This window comes from Canis lupus, chromosome 8 (genome assembly GCF_048164855.1).
Source record: "Canis lupus baileyi chromosome 8, mCanLup2.hap1, whole genome shotgun sequence".
Lineage (NCBI taxonomy): Eukaryota > Metazoa > Chordata > Mammalia > Carnivora > Canidae > Canis > Canis lupus.
Window position 1 is genome coordinate 12,214,975 of NC_132845.1, and position 16,645 is coordinate 12,231,619.

Here is a 16,645-nt window from a genome sequence, read left to right on the forward strand (position 1 = left end):
CCATGCATTCAGAAAGCCAAAGGAAAACAGAAAATGTTATTTGGAGATATGGAAGTTATGAGAAAGACCAAAATCAAACTTCTGGAGATGAAAACTATAATGTCTGAAATTAAAACTACACTGGATAGGATTAATGGTAGACTAGACATTACAGAATAAATGATTGGTGAACTTTAAGCTCTATCAGTAGAAGCTATCAAAAATGGAAACAGAAATTAAAAAGACTCAGAACAACAACAATAAAACCAGATCATTGGGAAGCTGAGGGACAACTTCAGGCAGCCTAATGTGTAATTAGAGTCCTGAAAGAGAGGAGGACAGAAAATATTTGAAGAAATAATGGCAAACATTTGCACATTTGAAGAAAACTATAAAACCACAGATGCAAGATGCTCAGTGAACCCCAAGTAGAAAATTATACTAAGGCACAAAATAATCTACTTATTCAAAATGAGTGATGAAACAAAAATCTTAAAAACAGAGAAAAAAACATGTGATATACAGAGGAACAAAAACATAAGGATGACAGCAGGCTTTTCTTTGGAAACAATTCAAGTGAGAAGATAGTGGAGCATCATTTTGAAAGAAAAATAACTGCCAAGGAAGAATTTTGTAACCAGGTCAGCTTCTATTTCAACTTGGAGATGGAGAGACCTGGAAATAATAGGAATATGTAAAATGCAACAGGAAAATGCAGATTGCAAATGAATGTGATTCTTGGATTTAAGAGAATTGCAATGGTAATTATTGAGGTAGTGAGACAAATACAGAGAGAAATAGGATCCACGCTTTTGCTTACCAGTGGCAGGCACCACTGGCTGCTTAAAAGATGGTAAGAGAATATAGCTAAAAATTGTTAACAAACTGCTAAAGATGGAATGAGGGTTGGCATCAGAGTGGAAAGCTCCCGGGGGCTTCAGATATTAATAACATTCTAACTCTTACAAGCAAAGCCTTAACCCCATAAGGCACTATCAGGGATGATAGAGTCCTGAGATAGGTTTTCTCATGGTTCTCTTTGGAGAAATGTGAAGGACGGCCACTGCCAAAACTCTACCCAGAACTGCTTTTCCTATTTCTCTCCCTGATCAAAAGCCTTAACCTTTAGGATGGGTAGTGGTGGTGGAGAACAACAAAAATGTGTTGCCTTAGGGCACTGGTGGAAACCCACTGCAATTTGGGAAAGGAAATTTCTTATAAAGCACCACCTTTGGGGAGGAACAGAGTAAGTTCCAGATTCAACATTACAGCAGAAAGAGAGTCAAGAGTGTTTATGAAGGATCTCAGCTGGACTCATAGACCATGTATCCACCTAAAATTAAGTGTTGAGTAAAAATAACACGGGAATATAGTTGAGAGAGCTGCAAGGAACAGATTCTCTCTGGGGAGAGGTGTACTGGGAAACACAACACCAAGGAGGGCAGCAAACACTTTAAAACCTACCTTGGGAACCATCCCACCACCTAAACCCCAGATATCACTCAGGGAATTTGAAGCCTGTGGTGAACTGAGATCAGTCATAGCAACACTAGATCTCAAACACAGCCCAACTGACTAACGTAAAGCCTTCACAAATTGGCAATGATAATAATAATAATAATAATAATAATAATAATAATAATTTTAAGTGGTTATTTCCAAGCATAGAAATATTTATCTCAATATCTAGTATACTACACAAGATGTCTGGCTTTCAACAAAAAGTTCTGAGGCATCCAAAAAGAAGAGACCAATCAATTACTAGAACTAGACTCAATATTACACAGGTGTTGAAACTCTTTGAAATCTTAAAATAAATATTAATATGTTAAAAGCACTAATGAAAAACTTAGATTGCAAAGCAGGATCAGATGGGTAATTAATAAATAGAAAGTAGGAAAAATCAAATGGAAGTCTAAGAAGTGGAAAACTTGCTAATAGAGATGAAGAATATTTTTCATTGGTTCATCAGTAGACTTGACATATCCAAGAAAAGAATCTGTGAACTTGAAGAGAAGGCAGCAGATCACACAAACTGAAACACTAAGTATGAAGAGTAGGGGGATAAAAAGTAAAACAGAATAGAGCATCCAAAAGCTGTGGGACAATACGAAATGGTCTAATACAGCCATCATTGGAATTCCAGAAGAAGAGAGAGTGAGGTGTTAGAAATATTTGAAGAAGTAAATGCTGGAAGTTTTCCAAAATTAGTGACAGACATGCAAAGTAGTCCAAGAAAATGAGACAACATGAAGTAGGATAAATATCATAAGACCACACCCAGAAATTTTCTATTTAAGCCACTGTAAATGAAATACAAAAGCTAATCTTGGAGGGAGCCAGAGGGAAAAAGATGCATTATATATGGTGGAATGAGATAATAATTACAGCAGACTTCTCATCAGAAACCATGGAAGCAAGAAGACAAATGCATAACATCTTTAGCATGCGGATAGAAGAAAAACAAAAGCCTGTTAACCCAGACTTCTATGCCCAGCAAAGATATCCTCTACAAGTAGAGAAATACTTTCTCATATACACAAAAATGAAAGGAATTCATTTCTAGTAGACCTACTCTGCATAGCGTTTTAAAGGAGATAGAATTTTTTTGTTACTTGTTTTTAAGGAGGTTTTTCAGGGAGAAGTATTATGATATCAATCAGAAGAAATGAGGCATATTGAAAAATGAATAAATTAAAATTTGTATTTTTCTTATAGCTTAATATCCCAAAAGATACTGATTGTAGTGTATATGTTTTTAAAATATTACAATCCTGCAAAGAATATGAGGGAGAGATTGGAGATGTATTTTTATAAATCCTAACATTACAACTTAAGTGGTATATTTTTTGAAGATACATTCGATTCAGATGGTTTGAAAATGTACATTGAAAAACCATGTGGCAATGACCAAAGTGGTTTAAAAACATATAAATCATAATTCAATAGAAGAGATATAACAGAATCATAAAAGTTGATCAGTTAACCCAGAGAAGTCAGAAAAAAATAGAAAAAAGAACCTGAGGAACATATGATCCAGCCATCCCACCTCTAGGTATTTATTCAAGCAAAATGAAAACCTATACCCATAAATATTTGTATACAAATGTTCATAGCTACTTTATTTGGAATAGCAAAAACCTGGAAATAATCCAAATATCTACCAACAGATAAAGGGCTAAGCAAGTTGTGTTATATCCATACAGTGGAATACTCAACAATCAAAAGGAATGAACCATTGATATATACAATATAGATAAATCCCAAAACAATTATGATAAATGAAAAGTCAGTCAAAAAGCAAGTTTGTTTTTATTTGTGTAAAATTCTGGAAAAGGCAAACTAAATTGACAGAAAATAGATTGGTGGTTGCCTAGAAATGTGGCATGGATGTAGCAAGAGAAAACTTTTAGGGATGTAGGATATCTTTATCTTTCTGTAGTGGTTTTGTGTGTGTGGGAAAATCTTGTCCATTAAATATGTGCAGTGTGTTGTATGTCAATTATATCTCAGTAAAGCTGTTGAGAAAGTATGTTTGATACAGATTTATTGTAGCACTTTCCAGTGTGCAACAATTATGTTTTAATTTCCTTCCAACTTCACTAGGCTTCCATAAATAAGCTCTTATACTTTCCTGATGCAGGATCAGAATATCACACCTAACTTGACTTATGCAAAAATTATGGCCCAAAACTATCAAAAATTTACCCTACATCATACACCACTGCCGAGTACCACAAAGTCTAAAGCTCTGCCTTTTGATTTACTCTTCTTCCCATGAAGTCATTTTATGGCTACATGCTCACCAAATTCTTTCCCTCGTCTTCCTGGGCATACAGCTACAGCACATTGCCTATCCTCCTTTTGCAGTTAGATATGGCCACGGAACCCAATCCTAAGCAGAGGTGATAGGCATAACTTTCAGACCTGATCTTAAACATCTCTTGTGTGTCATTTCTCTTGCCTTTCCCCATCCTCTAGCTGAATGAGGACCCTTCCAAGACCCTAGAAGAAGGCAGAGCTGTAGTATAAAAATACCTTTGTCTGTAAATTAAAATTTAGAAAGCTGTGTGCTCACCAGGGATGGTGGAATTAGACTGTTATGTGAGTCATGAATTAAATTTCATTCGGTTAAGCCATGAAATTTGGCAGTTTGTTTGCTATATAACATCCATATTAACTAATAGACGTTGCTAATTTTTACCAGCATTACCAGCATACTGGAAGGAATAAAGGTGACCCTAACATAGCAGTATCTTTCCCTGCAGTTCTTTTTTTAAAAAATATTTTTATTTATTTATTCATGATAGACAGAGAGAGAGAGAGAGAGAGAGAGAGAGGGAGGCAGAGACACAGGCAGAGGGAGAAGCAGGCTCCATGCTGGGAGCCCAACATGGGACTCGATCCCGGGTCTCCAGGACTGCGCCCTGGGCCAAAGGCAAGCGCTAAACTGCTGAGCCACCCGGGGATCCCCCTCTTTTTTTTTTTTAAGCTGTTTTTGTACATTTACCCTGGGGCCAGATTCACAATATATACTTAATAAATGCTAACTTTCTTGGACTTATTTTTTTTCCATTGTCTTTTTGGAATACAAGAAAAACAGAATAAGAATATGTATTTTTTTTGGTTTCAATTAGTATTTATGAAAAGTTAAAAAGTAAGTTTTAGAAGTTTCATCAATACGGATGTCTCACAACTATATTCATATAGTAGCTTTCTCTATTATCTGTAAGAATAAGAATCCTAAAGCACTGTGATTGAGAGAAATAATTACTATTGAAATAGAGTGGATATAAGGCTTCATAGTTACTTGCGGGAAACTTATTCACACTTTTGATCAAAATTCCATTACACAATTCCAAATTATGTTTTCAGGAACAAGTTAAAAAAACAAAATACTTTTCTTGAGTACAAAATCATCTTGTAAGAGGATTATTTTCATGAATAGTGATATTTCAATTTGTGAGTGTTATTTCTAGAGAAACTCGGTGGCTCTACTTCTCCACAGGATTTACTAAAACAAACTTGACTCCATGAGTACAGAAGGAATATAGCCATTTGGTTCTGCTGTTCAACTAACTGATGATTGTTAAAAATGCTACCCATGATATTCCCTTTCTGGGTAGCTTCAGAAGATGTGATACCACCTCCACAAGGCACTCACTCCACCTTGCATGTGGCGTAACCGCCGGCTCTGAAGTGCACACACCCCAGAAGATGGAAAAAAGGGCTCTCTTCTCAAATTGCAAGAAATAGCCTTTCTAGAGAAATTACTACAATCATAGAAGAATTGCTGTTTCCTTGAGGAATAAGAAAGGAATGTGTGTGGGTAGCTGGGAGTCTAAGGAGTTTAGAGTGGGAGATGTGAAATGACTACTCGAACATGTAGAGAAGTCCTTCCTTGCAGCACGTTTTTGAATCAAGCTCTTACTTGACAAGTACAGATGGGCTAGGAAAAAAATGTGAGCTAACTCAGTTCAGAGGGTAGTGTTACCTGGGGGCTATGTACTTTACACACTGAGATCACAGATGTTCAACGAGCATTGAGATATTCTTGATGAAGTTCTGTCCTTACTGCTTTATTTGCTTATTTACCAGAGGTACCTATTAATTAGTGAAGTAGGCACATGTTTGGTAATGGATGGACTTATTCCACAAATGCCGAAAATGAAATCTTCATCCAGAGAGTGGAGAGCTTAAGAAAGAGCTTAAAAAGGTTGAGAATACCCCAAAGAGAGGTTGAAGAGAGAGCCTTGAGGCAGTTCACAGGTCACAGACCTTCAGATGAGTGAGGAGTCACTCAGAACCCTCCTCTATACCTTATTCAAAATATATCAATGGACTTAATGTGAATAAATCAACTCCATTCCTCTGCCCTAGAAGATCATAAATAGAAAATCAAAGAACTAAAATCAGAGGGCTAAGAAGGACTTAGAGGAGTCACAGAGTTCACCAGTTTGCCTCCCAGCATAGGATGGCATCTAAGTCTAACAAGGCAGGTGATGAATATTCTTAAAGGTGGCTGGTGGTTCACACTGTTCAAATGGATGTCCAACTACCATTTATTAAAGGAAAGAGCTTTTGTTCCCCTGCTGATATCAGTGGCAGAAGTGTTCTAACTAAAATATGTGTTAAATATCAGAAGCCATCAATGCATTTATAGAGGATTATATATCTTGGACTTCACAGTAACATTAGGCAGTGTGATTTAAAATTGTAACTTTGAAATTAAAAAAAAGTACAAGTTTCTTCACCACTGATAAAATTGTGATTTTAATTTTAAATTTAATTTAATTTTATATTTTAAGTGCTCAGTGTGAGTCTTGTTGGCTCATCTATACTCAGGCAGTGGGCAAGTGGTGGGCCTGCTGCTCCCTCAGCCCTGCCTCCTTCCTCTGCTGCGTCCCTCCTCAGACTGTAGTACCAGCAGTAGCCTAAAATTTTGACTTTTAAATATCACTTTGTGCGCTTACAGGACAGATTTTTTAAAAACTGCTTTTGCCTTTATTTTTCCCCTTGGCCACAAGTAGTTGTAGCTGGATTCTTTCTAAATGTTCCTACTTTTCTTACTTTTCTTCTATCTTAATCCTGAGACTCATGATTTGAATTTAGGAAAATCTGGATATAATGGAGAGAACTCGGGACTCCTGGGAGCTGTCTGGGTGCAGAAGGGGTGAGTAAACAGTCTTAGAGTAGTGTGGTAGAGGCTTTGATGGAGTCATGTGCCGCAAGCAAATCACCAATGGGCTCGTTAAGTCATACTGGAGAGTCAGAGAAAGTATCCAGGAAGCAATTTGGCCAAGAGGAAGAATGAGTGAAGGGCTGGTGGTATTCCATAGAGGAAACAGTATACACAAAGTTGTGAAGCTGTTAAATAGCATAGTCCATTCAGTGTGTAGTAACCAGCCATTACTGAAGTTTAGAGTGGATAGCATGGAAAACCAGAAGATAGGCACAGGCCAGGACTTACATCATTATGGAGAAATTTTTGGATACTATCATTGACATGTTATTAGATCGTAATCTTTTTTTCCATCAGGGTAATGCAGTAATTCACTAGCAGGAGCCCACAGAGGCTAAGAGGGGCTGCTATGGACATAGCTGGAACCAGACTGGTAGGGCTACTGAGAAAGCAACCTCAGAAATAAAGATACTTTTATAACCCTGCCCTGCTGCTCTCTTCTTGCAGGGATGCATTCTGATGAATCATCCTGCTGCCCAGAACCACCATTTTCTGTAAGGCTTAAGCAGCTGTGTTTGTAATTTAGATTTTGGTGGTAAGACCCACTTTAATTCAGGGCAAAGATTGACCTGGATTTAAGGGAAAGAAACCAGATTGTTAGATAACCAGAAGACTAGCTGGCACAGCTCTCTCGTCATGCAAGGAAATGTCCACTGCTTTAGAACCCCAGCCATTCAAGAGACTCTGTTCTCCTTCTACTCCCTTCCAATCCAGTGCAGTTTGGTATTGAACCACTCCCTTAATATGCTGACAAGGGTCACATAGCACTGATGTATTGTCTGAACTGCCCTTTTTTTAAAGCTGATCTGAGCTGCACAGTACGTTCCAACATTATTGAAACTTGTCTCAAGTTGCAAAGTCAATCTCCCTTTAATTACAGTGTATTTGGATAGCATTTATTCCATAAATAAGAACAAAAAAGAGTTGAAATGAGTTTCTAAGAAGTAGAAGCACAAATGGAACTCTTCATTGTTATTACAGCAGCAAATATGTTGAAAGTACAGGTTACTATGTGAGTTGGTTTCCATCTTGTATTCATTCATTCATCTTGTAGTTCAGGATGGTATAAGGGGAGGCTGTCTTAGGTTTAAGCAGGGAACTGAATATAAAGAGCAGTGCAATGTCAAGGCTTGTCTGGATCTTCCCCCAAGATTTGCATTTTCTCAAATATTAAGTTGTTATGTTGGGTCAATCTGGTTTCAAGCCTAATAATGAAAATAAGACTGATGCCTTGTCCTAAAATATACATATACATACATACATTTTAAGAAGACAGAAAGAAAGAAAGGAAGGAACCAGTCTCCAGGCTGGATCCCAGCCTCTCAGAATTTTGCCAAGCCCAGTTTAGGCCTGAGTTTCTGCTTTGCTACTCATCTTAGGTTTCTGTTCTCAGTGTCATGTTCTGCTCCATGTTAAAGGAGCACAACTTCTTCATCCCGTACTGCCCATAAATGTCTAAATCGTGACTGGATAGGAATTAATTTCTAAGACCATGGAATTAGCTGGTGTAGCGATATATTTGTTGCCAACTGGCTCATTTCCTAGCTTTATTCTTACTCAAGTGTAGAGGCTAATATACAACTATAGATTCTTCCTCCCTATATATAAAACCCTTTCTGTGAATATCTTCCAAACATGTCTAGGTCTTTAGAAATAATGAGCCTATGCAATGATGGATCTGAAAAAGGGAAAGGTCTGGTTTGCATGGGAAGGTGCTCCAGATTAAGAGCCAGTACAAGAATGCTCCTTTTCACTTTTTACCGTGTAAATGTCAGGTCAATGAATTTTTTTTTGAAATTAAAATTTATTGTCTGAAATCTATTCTATACAAGATCTTTCTATTTGAGATCAAATTTTAGAGTTCATATTAATAAACTAATAATTTTGAGATCGTTTTTTAGTGCTGTAGTTTAAGAAGCACATCCTCTTAGCTTTGAATGGGTATGTCGTGTTCTATGGTACTTGGTTTATAAGAAGTAAGTTATTTCCCGTATCAGTATAGTCTTCTTATTCAGACAGAGGATCAACATAAGATCTTTCAATTTTTAAAATTGTGGTTGGTGCCATTAAGATTTGTTCAGTTAACCTTCAGGTTATTTTTTGCTAATATGAATTTTTACAAACTAAGTGGTCTGAAAACAAGTAATTATATAGTGTGACAAAGTAGGTTTGTGTATTTCTCACTAAAAGTATTGCGCTGAAGGCACAAGTTCCATTTTGTTCTTCACATGTAAAAATTAAAGGCAGATTTGAGGACAAATAACTGCCTTGACTTCATATAGCTTTCTTCTCTGTTTGGGGCTCTCATTGCCTATGACAGATGAAGCAGGTTCAGTAGGACAGTTCTATTGTTTAATTTGATATCCTGACATTCTAATGGTTGCATCACGACATTTAGTTGTCCCAGATCTCTTTATGCTGTTTTCTGGGAGTGACAGAGTCAAAAAAATATGCCTCTTTAAACTGTCATTCTGCTTAACTCCTCCTCTGCAATTACATTTGCATGCATAATACATCATAACAAATTAGATGTCGCAAAGACACACAACAGGAATTATGTGAGCTTGCACTAAGAGCTGTGGCTGATGGAATAGGCAAGGAGGAGATTGGAGGGTGAGGGAGCGAAGAAGAGAAAAAAACTAATGAATGAGAACTACCATAGAAGATGGCAGCGGAAATTTATCTTCTCATCTTTTTGAGGCCAGTAATCAATTGCAGAAAAGTAAATGAAAAGGGAAAATTCAAAACCAATTTGGTTACTACCAGTCTGATTGGAGATTAAAATGAAACAATGGTATTTTGTTCTAGAGGGGAAGATATTCATTGGTTTGGAGGCAGTAAAAGTAACTATGACACAGAGGAAAGCTCTTTATTTCACATGTTAACCTGGAAAAAAAAAAGAGAAAGATATTGAGGTTGTAATTCAAGCTTATTGGAAGTGTTTTCTAGTAGACTGGAAACAATCTTCTTGACTGAATGAACCTAGGCTGAAATTACAGCTATACCCATAAACACCTCAGCCACTCTGTTTGGCTCCTACCTTATAATGACTGGATTAAAGTGTTTTTCTTATGTGATTGTATGTCTTCTGGCCCCCTGACACACGAAATTGGCCAATTTAGAAGCATTGGTACCTGATGGTCATCGAAAGGCCATTGTCCCTGAAGTGCTATTAGTACGTGTCATACGTTGGCCAATAACTGGCACAAGGACCGGGCCCCTTTCTAAAAGGTTGGAATAGCCGCTTTCAAAATGATGAGAATCAGTCAATATCGGCTGATGATGTTAAATGTTTTACTTAGTCTGACAAAAGAAGGAGGAATAGGAATTGAACTTGCGGTTCCCTTTGTTCTGCGCCCCCCCCCCCCCAGTCTCTTTCCATTTTTCTTACTCATTTTCTGTCTGTTTTCTACAAATACATAAGGGAAATAATAAATTTTCGGTAACATGGAAGTTGGATTAAATTCAGGAGAAGCCCAAAATATTAGTGCGGTTACAGAACATGCTGTAAATCTTTGCTCTCTGTCCTGCTCTCCTCGGCTTCTATTTCCTTAGCTTGCTTCCTCCCAGCCCCCTTGCCTCTCCTCTGATCTCAGGCCAGGCGTCCCACTCTGCAAGGAAGCACGTAACAGATTGCTTCAGTGAAGCATTTGCCATTCTCCCGGTTTTTCCTCATCATTCTCTTGCAGCCTTTTTTCCAATGCTCCTGACAATGTGGAAGAGCTCCCCAGCCAATCATTTTCTGGCATTCCGTTGGTTCCATGGCGAGATCCGAGGAAGCCCATCAGCCTCTGCTAGGCTGATAACCATCATTGCTTCTAATGTGTGCTTCGGCATTTCTCATCACAGCATGCATCTGTTGGGGAGATAAAAGGAGAGATTTACAAATATATAATCAGCAGATGTATGAAGGCTGTCGAAGCAAAGTAGACTAAGAAGGAAGCATATCCACATTTTCTTGGGGGTAAGAGGAGATAAATATGCTGGCTTTTGTATGATTAGGTCATTACTAACACCTGGAGGCTGTCTCGGTCCTTGGAGGAAAACCATGGAGAATATTTGGTAACGAACACATTTGGTTCACAGAGGGGGTTATTCTGAGCCAGATTGGAAAACATTTTAAAATGGAATATTGCCTGCATAAAAGAGGCAGATATCTCAGCTTTGCTTCATAACAGGAGTTCTCTAGTGGATCCTTCTGCATAATGGGGCCGTATGGTAGGTCTATGGAATATCACACTCTGATGTCAGAAAAGCATACATATCTTCAGCCAAATGTTTGCATGTGCATTAGAGCATATACAGTATTATTTCATCACTGTCTCCCAGGCCCTTGTGTATTAGCTCCCCGGCCCCCGTTGTATAATGAACCCCTCTTAAACCAGTGAGGTTTTTCAATATCGGTGAAGAGTTTTCAGAACTATCGTCCTTCAAATATTATTTGAAGTTATCTCTTGTTAATCTTTAATATTCGCTTCCCCGACCCCCTAAATTTCTTATGTGAGAAACATGGAAAATTTTGGAATTCGAATGTGTCGAGATTATTTCATATTTGAGCTTTCCTTTCACCTTAACTAATATAAAACTGATAGATACTATTGTCTCTCTTCAAAGAACACATTTTATTGATGATTCTCTCCAGCCCATGTGTTAGAAGCCATATTTAAAAAAAAAAAAAAGAGAAAAAAGGACAGATTATAAATTTGTGAGCAAGGAAAAAAATACCAAGAAATTAATGACTTAGCCTTTGCTTGACAACAAGAAAAACTTAGTGTAGTGATTTCTTACCATGGACCCAGATTTCTAGAAAACTATACATAACCAAGAGAAGCTCTGTGGGTCACGCTAAGTCATCAGGATATTGGAAGGTGGCATTAGGATGACACTGTCCGACAGAGAGGAATTGCTTGCTCCGGTAAGAGATTAAAAATTTAATACTGTAGGATATTATATCAATCTAGGCTTTTCTCTATTCCTTTCTACTTTCTCTCTCCAACTGTCTAGTTGTTTTCTCCTTTCTGCTCTATCTATGGTGAATACTTCCATGCTTAAAAAAAATTTTTTTAAGGGAATCTTTCACCTTTTTTTCCTTGTAAACTTTAATTCTGTGGGCTACATTTTCTTAAACACGAAACTTTCCTTTTTCTCTGCTGGAATTAGAGAAAAGAAGTGATGTGGATGCTGAATACTGTGTCTTCAGTAAAGCAAAATGGCAGTGATTTTTGGATGGAATAAAATGAATAGTTAGAGGCACTAAATTAAGAGTGGCACAGAATAGCGTCGATGCCAGCATCATGCATGCAGGCTTCTAAGCTGCATAGCATCACCTAAGCTATTTTAGAACACAGCTACATATCTTTAATGATTACAAATCTTCTTTCATCTCCAGAGTGAGATGAAAAAGAAATTATATCTGTTTCTCTTCATTGTCTAAAAGGTATATGCATAATCTATATGATAAACATGTGGCAAGCAACTGGCACATAAATTATTCAGTAACGTTGAACAGGGGATGCATTACAGAATGCCATTCCACACCTCACATCTCACCTCCCCCTCCCCCCTTCCTGCACTGTTCAATACCAGCATGGCCTCCGTTCAGTAGGTATATTCAATTAAATCTAGGAACTTCTCCATTTCTGTTATACCTCCAGAAACACAACAAAACAGAATGAAACAAAACTTGCTATTTCATTTTTAAAGTACTGTATTCCCTTTGTAAGAGAGAAGTTTACCCACTCTCCTAGTCAAATGATTTTGAAATTCAGATAAAACTGAAAGTAGAGAGGATTTCTCTCTCCCTACTTACATCCTACTTCATAGGATTTCTATGAGTCATATTGTTTTAAGGGTTCATAGAAGAATGCTCTTGGTATTGTACCAATTTAATGTTCCAAAGGAAACATTTGCCCTTGAGATTCTTCTAATATGCTGCATTTGGATTCAATGAAAGAGTTTATGTGCATAACTTTTGCTGTCTTAGGGGTTTTTGTGTGGTCTGTCTGATGGCAATTTGGGGATGAAAAAGGAAATGAGAATCGATATTGTATTATCAATTTCTTTTAATCACCATCAGCCTTCTTTCCCTCCCTCTAACACATTCCCTTCCACCTGCACGATATTCTCCTTTTATGGTATTAGTATATGATAAAACCTCACTTCACAGCCTAAACATAATATTGTGGAAAAAAAAGAAAAAAAATAAGCCATTTCAGAACAACTATTGGTTTTGGAGCCAAACTTTTCTTCAGTTCTTGATGCAAAAAATACAAATTTTAACAATTCTATTTTTCCCATACAGTCAATAGCTAATCACATTACTATTTTATGTGATAGATATGCCTATTCTCTGTGATCAAATGACTTTTCAATTCTTAATTTGGACATATCTTTTGAACAGTGAAAATAAAATATTAAAAATATTCAGAAGTTTATAGTATTATAACATCCTCTGTGCATGCAGCTTTCCCTCTGTGTTGATATTGGTGAGCAGATACTAACAATAACACTTGGAGAACTTTATTATCCAATTTTGTGTGCATTCAATAGGATTATGAGTTTTTGATCATACAAATGCAAAAGAGATTTGGCAGTAGCAGGAAGCAACATAGTTCTAGAAGCAAATTTCCATTTTATTAATCTGAGATAGAACTACTTTTTCCAAATTGCTACACAGCTTGAATTATCCGTTCAGCTTTCTCTGTTTATTCTTTGCACCACTAACCTCAGAATGTTAGTGGTTTATATAAATTCACAGTCCTATGAAATCTGGGGGACTAGAAATCTTTGGATGCTATCCACACGACTAAGATGCAGCCAATAAAATTTTTAGCTTTCTTTGTAGGTGGTCTTTGTTAGTCTTGGTTAGTGACCTGTGTAAGTTAGAAGCAATGAAGAAGACTCTTGAGATTTATTTAAGGTAAATAATTTTAACAGCTCACAAATTTACTAGAAGTTTCTCTAATGTGACTTTGAAATCTATGTTGAAATCTCCTTCAATATGACAAACTCTTAGAGTGAGGTATCTCAGTTACTTTAGAAACCCAACCAATTTTTAATTCTACCCCATAGTATTTATGTGGATGGCGAAATTCCATTACAAAAAAGTGAAGATATGGAACTCTTCTATAGAGGGCATTCTCCTAGCTCTCCCCTTGCCTCTTTCCCGTTAAGCCACATTTACACAAAATACCCTGAGGCTCATGGTCTGGATGAGTCTCTTGAGTATCCTCTGCTGTGTTCTGGTCACCACATCTTATTCTTTTTTTATTTTTTTAATTCTTTAAATTCAGTTTAGGTATCATACACTGTATTATTAGTTTCAGAGGTAGAATTCAGTGAATCATCAGATGCATATAACACCCAATGCTCATCATGTCACATGCCCTCCTTAATACCCATCACCCAGTTGCCCCATCCCCTCACCCATCTCCCCTCCAGCAACCCTCAGTTTGTTCCTACTGTTCAAAGTTTCTCATGGTTTGCTTCTTGGCAGCAAGAAGAGGTTTGCCTCTTCTTAGTGGGGAAGTTGGCATCATGTCTCAGTTCTCCTCTCTACCCCACCATGGACAGCTTCAACTTCCATGTGGATAATACATCTGACAGCTAATTTCATTGTTTAAAAAACAAAACCAAACAAAACCCTTTTGCGTTTTTACAGTCCTCTCCCATGGCCACTGCTGGCCTTTGTCAGTACCCATGACTTGTCTACTCCATGAACTCCCTCATTGGTAACAACAAAACAACCTATTAGTCCCTCCAGTTCCTTTATCCTTAATCCCACTAAAATTTCTCCTCCATATCATTAATTTCACCACTTTTTCGAGAGTTTATCATTATCTCTCTGGCTGCAGCCTTGTGCTGCAATAAAATACAAGCCTCCTTTGCTAAACCTTCAAATTTTGCTCATCTTTTTCTTTTGACAAGTGCATTCAGTGCATTCTGTACTTCTCCAACTTGAAGGCCGGGGTTGTATCTGTTTGACAGCTACGTTGCCTATTGTAGTGTTCTGGCTCAGTTACTGTTTTACTAAGCAGAACTGGAATGAAGAAAGCAGCAAGAGACTTCGATGAATCAAGCTTAATCACAAGTTTCAAGCCTTAATGAGTGGGTTAGTACCATTGGTAAAAATAGAAACTTTTTGGGGTGCGAATGGTTGTGATGGAGTGGAGTGGAGAATTGTCAACTCAGTTATTAGAATTTGAGGTGAGTGTGAATGTTCTATTTGAAATTTCTTTTAGAAATTAAGAAGTAAGACTGGAAATTGCTGTAAAGATGGGCACTGCAGACAGTAATTTGAATAGTTGTCACTTCACAACAATACCAGTGAAGGAGATTGACTCCACAACTCTCATGGTTCATGTTTTGTCACAGATTCCTTCATAAACACTATCTCATTGATCTTCATAGAAGCTAAAAGGGAGAATATTGTCATTCCTGTTTTATAGATTAGGAAACCAAAGCTTAGGGAATCTTTGGATAGAGCTAAGATAACTCAGCATGAAAGTATGGAGGGAACAGAGACTAAGTGACACAGACGGTTTTAGGGTACATAGTTTCTGAGCAGACACTTGTTGGTTAATTGATAGAATCACAAAACAAAACCCAGGGACTTGAGAATTTAAAGAAAAACAAGGTGGTTTTTAATGCTGAATGCCAAATGTTCCAGGAAGTTAAGAGGTTGATGACTAAGAAGAAATTGTTGGTTTGATATTCTCAGACCACTCACTGGTCATCTTGAGCAAGCAGTCTCAGAAGAATGAGGACTGAAGTCAATCACATGACACAAGGATGGCAAGTTGGAGAAATATGTCAGTGAGTGGATGGATAACTTGAAGGGTCAGGATGTTTAAGTGAAGATTTGCCTTAAGTTAGTTTTGTGGGTTGTATTAGTTGGTACAGTAAAGTAGCCTTGGTGAAGCCCTCCTGGGTACCACAGGAAAGAAGCCACTTCAGGTGGTAACACCAGGGCAGCCTCATCTGTGCAGCCTCTCAATGTGCCAACCAGCTTCCTGGTTGCTCAGGAAGCAGAAGAGAGGTTGTGGGGAACTCACAACTAGTCCTCAGTGCATTCTCTTCATCTCTCAGCCTGATGCTCTGTGGAGTCAGTGGCCCTAATACACCTTCAAGGGAGGCTGGAAAGTGTCAGGGAGCATGTGCTATATTTGGTGAGCACTCTTCTCTCTACTTAAGTGAAGGAGGCCTTGTTGCCTATTGAGGTATTAAAACAACAGCATGCAGGTTGGACTTTACAGCTGTCTTGGGCTGTTTTAGTCAGAACCAGGTGATCCTGGAATGGCTTCCAAGTTCCATGCGGAAGTTTCTCCAAGTCAGGCATCCACATGACTTTCTGTCTATGCTTTCCTCCTTTAACAAGTTAAAACTAGGAACAGTGATTCTGAAAGCTTTTATCCACAAAATACATGGTAACATTTAGCAGCTTCGCAGACACATGATTCAGCATAGAATTGCCAGCTTGCTGGACTGGATAGGGAGAGGTCAAAAGGTTGCATTTTACTACTGGGAAGGAGAAAGGTAAATAGAAAATAACAAATGGATCAGCAACACTGCCTCCCTCTGGAGATTCTGGAATTGAAAGCCTTAGTTTACCTTCTTTTATTACCTTGTAAGGTTTGCAGAGCCCACATCCATTTTGTATCAGGCTTCTTTCAGCTAACCTGAGGGACAGAATATGAAGTCGGTGGGGGAGGGCAAGGCTGTGTCCTTCCTACTTCCTGTGAGTTAGTGGGCAGGCACTCACAGTTTCTTGCCTGGAGACAGAGCTTTGCGTCCAGATTTCTCTAGTGTACAGTGTGTACTACGGTTGCTATTCCTCACTCCTCAGCTCTCAGAACACCATCAACCATCCTGAACAAAGCCCTGGAAGCTGCAATAAAAAGGTTTTAAAACCTCAGAAAGGAGAGC

The 16,645-nt window shown here is 37.9% G+C and overlaps 1 long non-coding RNA gene across 16 annotated transcripts in view; it reads left to right on the top strand.

Moving 5' to 3' along the window:
• The window catches only part of LOC140637834 (uncharacterized), a 325,342-nt gene that overhangs the window by 189,825 nt on the left and 118,872 nt on the right, over nt 1-16,645 (top strand). For 3 of the 16 annotated variants that reach the window (XR_012034903.1, XR_012034899.1, XR_012034895.1), the window contains one exon: nt 6,592-6,652. The exons of the other annotated variants lie outside the window; for them this stretch is intronic. This is a non-coding gene — a long non-coding RNA (uncharacterized lncRNA). The remainder of the gene's footprint in view (nt 1-6,591; nt 6,653-16,645) is intronic. 16 annotated transcript variants of the gene reach the window in all.